The 7,810-nt window shown below is 37.9% G+C and overlaps 1 long non-coding RNA gene across 1 annotated transcript in view; it reads left to right on the forward strand.

The window, feature by feature from the left end:
• The first annotated feature begins 213 nt into the window (after positions 1-213).
• LOC125923039 (uncharacterized) overlaps positions 214-7,810 on the forward strand; it is a 183,021-nt gene continuing 175,424 nt past the window's right edge. The window contains exon 1 of the long non-coding RNA XR_007457865.1: positions 214-296. This is a non-coding gene — a long non-coding RNA (uncharacterized LOC125923039). The remainder of the gene's footprint in view (positions 297-7,810) is intronic.

Raw genomic sequence — 7,810 nt, forward strand, 5'->3', positions numbered from 1 at the left:
GGAAGGCGCTAGGGGCTCCGGCCGTGACTCCGACAGGGCGAGCGAAGGGGCCGGCCGCTCCTTGCACTCTGCGGCGGAGGGGCCCGGGCGGGGCCGCGGGGCGCGGCGGCTGCGGAGCCTCCCGGTCCCTGCGGGGCCGCGGGCCGCAGGCCGGACGCTGAGGACTCCAGGAGACGCGGGGGACCCGGGCGTGACAGGAGGAAGAAACCCGGAGCACCAGGAAGATGGCTTCTCCCACCTCCCCGGCCCCGGAAGGCGGGGCCTCCACCCCGCCGAACCCGCCGCGGATTCGTCAGGTGGGTGCACAAAGTGCGGGAGGGGCGCACCCCATTGTCCTCGCCTCCCTCAAGGACGGGGACCTCGCCCCAGGGTAGGGGCTGAGCGAGAGGTGGGGCTGACATAGGTTTACTTGGCCGCATCGCCTGGCCCAGGACCAGTCTCTCACTCTCTTTTTCTTCATCTCACTTCACACACAGACACACACACAGGCACATAGACACACACACACATACACTCCTAGAGAAACACGTCTTCCAAAACCAGACGTGTAACTTCTGCACACCCCCCCCCCCCCCCCCCCCCCCCCCCCCCCCCCCCCAAGTCGCGCACAGAGGCACACACCCAAATGTCACATGATCTACTGCGGAGCTGCACCATTAGAAGAAACCCGTGGTGCCCTCAGGGTGGAAATGCACCCCAGACCCAAATCCAGCGAGGACTCTGAGAGGGACTGCCGGAAGCATTCACTTCCCACTCTTAGGAGAGGAGGAATCTTGTCTATATGTTACTTACCAGTTCTCAACTTTCAGACAGAGCTACCCCGGACAACTGCAGCCCTGTAATAGACATGTAGTACTAGAAAACATGTGTTCCTGCTCTGTCGTGTGCAAAGACAGTTTTCCCCAATACTGCAAGAGGGGAATGCACATTGCTTTGGCTATTTGAATGAGTCCTGTTTTGTGTTTGTATGGTAATATTAAAACAAGGGAGTACTCCATCTGGTTGTGATCTGCGATTTGGTATCTGAAAGAGTTGTGTGTGTGTGTGTGTGTGTGTGTGTGTGTGTGTGTGTGTTTCCTGCTGTCATTGCCTGAACTACATACCGCTTTAGGTTATCGCCGTAGGAACGCGTAGGATCAGGGTTAGCCCTGATCAGGGTAGTGCATGGGTGTGAAAATATGATCCACTGACTCCAAGGAGGCAACCTCTTTACCAACGATAATTGGATTCCTGTTTAGAAATAGGGTAAAATTGGTTTATGGAAACTATCTGGGCGGGAAGATAATGCCCAACACAATGGTCTTTTTTCAGGACGGTGTAGAAATTATGAACACCAGGGGCTTCAGAATTTCTGAAAAAAGAAATTCTGCCCATAAAATTTAGTTGACACTTAACCAGGTCTTTGCCACATTTGAATTTTAATATGTACAGGTAGTGCTATTTTAGGGGCAACCTTTGTTTATGTGCATTTTTTAATGCAACAACTAAAAATTAATGTATACTTTTTAAAATCTTCTTTCTTAAAAATGTATACTTTTTTTAATGGCACTTTTTAAAATGGTATCCCAAAGAAATTGTTAGGGTTTTAAACTCTTATAGGGCACAGGACTCTAATTTTATGACAATGCGTTTTTAATTGCACATGGGGCTATTTTTTTTCCCCTGAAGAATTGTGGTGGCAGGTATCATTAAATCTTTGTGATAAATATTTGTGATATTTATGCATGTAAGAATGAAGGTGAAATTATTGGTATTTGCAATATAAGAGAAAACACATCCTATGCAAAAAAATAGTATGAAAAAACATTTCTATATCTATTTGACTAAATATGTATATATGTATGTAGTATATATATTCATTTAAGCATTAAGGATAAAAATATATTAGTTTAAACAGAATATATGTACTCATAAAAATCTCTATGAAATCTTATTCTATATTTAGAATACTTGTATTGATCTAAGAAAGTATATATGCAAATAGTTACTAGAAAAAATTTGCAAGAAAGGTCATTGTTATTTTGTAGATATCTACTTAGAGGACCTCCTAACTAGAAGCTGTGTAAATGACATAATGCTGCAACATTCAAGTAATTGAGTGGTGTCCTCTGGTTAGACTTTCATTTATATGACCTTAAAGAAGCACTTTTTTAGTGAGTGGTGCATTAATTTGCATAGGCTGTAGAAATAGGCTCCTGGAATTATTGGTCATTCCATTCTACCTGATTCATCCAGGCAGGTGGAAAAAAAAATACTGACAACCTCTGACTGCAGTATCACCATTTGCCTGCAAGTGATTTTGAGACAATTAGGAATAAAAAAAAAAAAAAACCCAAAACCAAAAAAACAGAAGAGATAACAGTGTTTTCCTGCAAGTGGTGAAATATTTTAGGCCCCAGTCCCAGTATATTTTAACGGTGTCACTGTTTCTCACACATCTTTTTTCCTTGTTCTTTAAGAATTATTTTTCAAACCAATTCTGGATTGAATCACAACTGACTTAAAATCTGAAATTTTTTCTTTTTAAGTCATGATTGAGAGAAAAAGTATAATTGAGAAAGCATAGAACTCCAAAGCAGTGACTTTTAATTATGTAATGGACATTTAGAAATAAAAAATAGTTTAGAAAGGCTTTTTGTGAATATAAATATAATTGGTAAATTAGTGTATTTAATGTCTAATTTCAATGAGAATATGTTATGTGAAGATTCATTTATTCAACAAACATATATTCTGCATAAGGTAATGTTTCATGCCTTAAAGATAAAGAAGGGAAGAGGACACACACAGAAAAATCTTATCCATTAGCAGGTGTAGGTATTTTTAATGAAGACTAACATTAAAACATTTAAATTCTGAATTGCTTATAAGGTCCTTTCCACATTATTTTAAAAATATGTTTATTTCTCAGCTTTTGTTTTGATCATTCCTCTAATAATGAGCCTAAATAATACCTAGGCCTGCATATATCTAAAAAGTCACTGTATGACCAAATTCCTGTTTGCATTAATTTGATATATTTCTGTTCTCTTTTAATTATTTAATATGTTATTAGAATTACATATCAGATACCACATGTATTATTTTACAATTTGATATTTTGGACAAATATTTTTGCTTAGCTTTTGGAAAATACTGATGCAGCATGAAATAGCTAAAGTAGTCCAGTGGCTTCACATACCGTGGTTAAAATCTAGGTTCCAAAAATGAGAAGGTCAAGGGAAAATGACCTTCAACTTCATTCTGTCATGTTGAGGGAGAGAAAATTTATCAATATACTCTGTCTTAGGCTCCTAAGATACTAGATACATAATTTTACCCTCTTTTTTTTATTATTAAAGCATTTTTTAAATGTTTATTTATATTTTGAGAGAGAGAGAGCGAGCAGGGGAAATGTAGAGAGAGCCAGAGACTGAATCTGAAGCCAGCTCCAGGCTCTGAGCCGTCAGCACAGAGCCCGATGTAGGGCTCTTGAACTCGTGATCTGGAGATCATGACCTGAACTGAAGTTGGTCACCTAACTGACTGAGGCACCCAGGCACCCCAGTTTTTTCCTTCTTTTAAATAAAGGTTTATCTTTATTTTATATACAAGATGACATGGTACAGAAGTTTCACCTACTTTATAAATATCTACATTAGATTAGTTTCGAGCAGAAAGACACATTTACTGTATTTCTTCCTGTGTTTATTCTTTATTCACTTTTTCACTTTGTAAAGAAAAGATTAAGAAATGGTAGTTTTGCAACTAAGTTTTTAAATAGTTTGTCTATGTATATTAAGAGACCCATATGATACCTATCGTCATTGCCAGAAAACTTAAGTCAATTAATTAAATGACTATTTATTGACATCTTGAAGTTAAGATATTTTGCTAGCCTCTTCCTGGCCTTAATCATCTTTCTGATGAACGCTGATGGGAGTTTCCAAGGCAATGATTGCTAGGAGAATTGAAAAGATATAAGAAATCCTTTGAAATTGGTGCTAGTAACATTTAGTGTCTTTCTCATTTCATGATCAATCCTTCTCCAAGATTTGTTGGTACTGGTGTCTTTGCATTTATGGCAGCAAACCAGTGTTCCTTCTTTGTATGCTGTGGAAACTTAGACAACTCCCATATATGATAATAATGAAATATTTATAATGACTCAGGTGTGATGCTAAGCTAGGTTTTTCTCAAGGGTTCCATGAAGGAGGTATTCTTATTCCTCTTTTCCAGATGAGAAATGTGGGTTTAGAGGAACTGAGCTACCTGCTCAAGGTCATAGCTAGACAGTTGCAACTCAGGGATTTCAAACTTGGTCTTAATTGATCATGCCTTGTTTCACAATCACTATTATTTATTGTATTCCCCTTCTAATTTTCAGACATTGTGACTCTTGAGGGAGCTTGTCTTAGCACTCTTGCTAAGAATGTAACCATTCTCCTTTAGGTTACCTTGAAAATAGCTGCAGAATTTATAGCAGAGTGAAATAATTTTCATTATTGTAATTTGTCAAACGAGAATAACTTGAATTCCGTTTTCACTTCTGCATTCTCTAAGAGAGTATTTCTCTAGCGTCATGGTTGCTGAGAGACTAAAGCCCTCATTTAGCTTTTGCTTACCCCTGAGAACTCTTCAATTATTCCTGCTGTTAATACAGTGGTCCTGAAAAAAAATAATTCTGGGGCACCCGGGTGGCCCAGTCAGTTAAGCGTCCGACTTCTGCTCAGGTCATGATCTCACGGTTTGTGAGTTCGAGCCCCACATCGGGCTCTGTGCTAACAGCTCAGAGCCTGGAGCCTGCTTCAGATTCTGTGACTTCCTCTCTCTCTCCCCCTCTCCCGTTCACTCTTTGTCTCTCTCTATCAAAATGAATAAACATTAAAAAAATTTTTAAAAATTCTGAAAATGAGTTGGGTTAATGGAGAGTCTTCTGGAACAGGGGTAAACAAACAAACAAACAATAGGCTTATATTTTCAAGTTTTTCAATGCTTCTAATATCAATTAGAAGGAAGGAAATTATAATTTCCTTCAGACAGTGAAGTAATGGAAAAACAAGGCCATAAATAATATAGCAATACATTGATGTAACTGGTTTCGAGTTTTTAATTTTTAAAAATTTACATACAGTAAAATTCACTTTATATACAGTTTATGAGTTTTGACAAATACTTAGGCTGTGTCTCCACCACCACAGCCCAGGTACAGAACAGTTCTATCTCCCTGAAACATTCCCTGTGCTAATTCCACTGTAGTCAAACAAATCTTTCCTTCTTTGACCCCTGGCCACCACTGACCACAGCCACCGACCTGTCCTGTCCCTACATTTTTGCCTTTACCTGAATCATTATAAATGGAATTATCTAGATAATCACCTTTGGATTTTTTTCTTTCATCACAATGCTCTAAATATCCATCTAACTTCCTGTGTGCATTAATATTTTGTTCCTTTTTACTGTGGAGTAGTATTCTGTTGTATGGACGGTACCACTGTTCAGCCATTTAGATGAAGGATATTTGGGTTGTTTCCAGATTGCAGCAATTGAGAATAAAGTTGCTATTAAGGTTTTGTGTGAACATAAAGTTTTAATTTCTCTCGGGTGTATACCTAGAAATAGGATTACTGGATCATATAGTAAGTGTATATTTAACTTTATAAAAAAACTGCTAAACTATTTTCCATAGTGATTATACTATTTTTGCTTTCCTCCCAATAGTGAGAATTCCTGTTGCTCTGAGTCCTTGTCAACATTTGATGTTATCTCAGTCAGAATGGCTAAAATTAACAACTCAGGCAACAGCAGATATTGGCGAGGATGCGGAGAAAGAGGAACTCTTTTAACACTGCTGGTGGGAATGCAAACTGGTGCAGCCACTCTGGAAAACAGTATGGAGGTTCCTCAAAAAATTAAAAATAGAACTACTCTACTACCCAGCAATTGCACTACTAGGTATTTATCCAAAGGATACAGGTGTGCTGTTTCAAAGGGTCACATGCACCCCAATGTTTATAGCAGCGCTACCAGTAATAGCCAAAGTATGGAAAGAGTCTAAATGTCCATTGACAGATGAATGGATAAAGAAGATGTGGTGTATGTATATACATATATATATATATACACAATGGAATATTACTCAGTGGTACAAAAGAATGAAATCTTGCCATTTGCAACAATGTGGATGGAACTAGAGTGTATTATGCTGGGCGAAATTAGTCAGAGAAAGACATATCATGTGACTTCACTCATATGTGGAACTTAAGATACAAAACAGATTAACATACGGGAAGGGAAGCAAAAATAATATAAAAACAGGGAGGGGGACAAAACATAAGAGACTCCAATACAGAGAACAAACTGAGGGTTGCTTGAGGGGTTGTGGGTTGGGGATGGACTAAATGGGCAAAAGGCATTAAGGAGGGCACTTGTTGGGATGAACACTGGGTGTTATATGTAGGGGATAAATCACTGGATTCTACTCCTAAAATTATTATGGCACTCCATGCTAACTAACTTGGATGTAAATTTAAAAAAAAGAATACAAATTGGTGGTATCATTTTTTCGTTTTAGTCATTCTAATCGGTATGCAGAGGTACCGCATTGTAATTTTAATTTGTATTTCTCTAATGACTGATGTTGTCGAACATCATTTTCATGTGCTTAGTTGCCATCCTTACATTTTTTTGTTGAAGTGTTCAAATACTTTGGCCATCATTTAAACTGGGTGTTGTTTTCTTACTGTTTAGGGAGTTATTTATATATTCTGGATGTAAGTTCTTTGTTAGATCTGAGATCTGAAAACATTTGCTCTTAGTCAGTTTCTTGTCTTTTCTCTTTACACTTTCTCAGAAATGGTTTATAATTTCAATGAAGTCCAATTATCATTTTTTTTCTTTTATGGGTTGCATTTTTCTGTGTTTAAGAGCTCTTTCCCTAATCTAGAGTCACAAATATTTTCTCCCATATTTTCTTAAAAGTTTTATAGTTTTAACATTTTACATTTAAGTCTACGGCCCATATTGAGTTGATTTTTTATAACTTATAGATCAAGATCCTTTTTTTTTTTTTTTTGCCTATGGCTATCCAGTTGTTCCAGCACTATTTGTTGATAAGACTGTGCTTTATCTATTAAATTGCCTTTGCACGTTCATAAAAAAAATCAATTGACATATTGACATGAGTCCATTTTTGGACTGTTTCTTCTGGGTTTAGATGTTTTGAGTTTTTCAGATTTTAGAAATAGGTATGTATCATGTAATTTTTAGGAAATCTTAATGACATTAATATGCTTTTGGTTTTATTTTTTAAAATGTTATTTACATAATTTTAAATCTAAATGTTATATGAAAGTATGAGGCAAATCCTCATGTCTGGGAGGGAAGCCATTTATAAAAGTGAAATGCATACAATAAAACTATATCAAGAAAACAAATGGAAAATGACAAGATAATATGTCATGTTGTATCTGCTTGATGAGTAGAGCTTCCAGGGGCGTTAAGAAAAGTTTCTAAATCAGCTATATTCAATATTGGTAATGAAATGAAAAATAAATAAGGACTTCATTCATTGTAAGTTTTAGAGAAGATTAACGTTTCATGTTTTTTGAAGTTATTTTAAAAAAGAGTTATTTGGGGTGGCTGGTCTGGGTGGCTCAGTCGGTTAAACGTCCAACTCTTGGTTTTGGCACAGGTCATGATCTCACGTTTCAGGAGTTCAAGCTGTGCATCGGGCTCTGCACTGACAAGAGTGGAGCCTGCTTGAGAGTCTCTCTCTCTCTCTCTCTCTCTCTCTCTCTCTCTCTCTCCCTCTCCCCCCCCCCCCCCCCCC

This window comes from Panthera uncia, chromosome B1, assembly GCF_023721935.1.
Source record: "Panthera uncia isolate 11264 chromosome B1, Puncia_PCG_1.0, whole genome shotgun sequence".
Taxonomy (NCBI): Eukaryota; Metazoa; Chordata; class Mammalia; order Carnivora; family Felidae; genus Panthera; species Panthera uncia.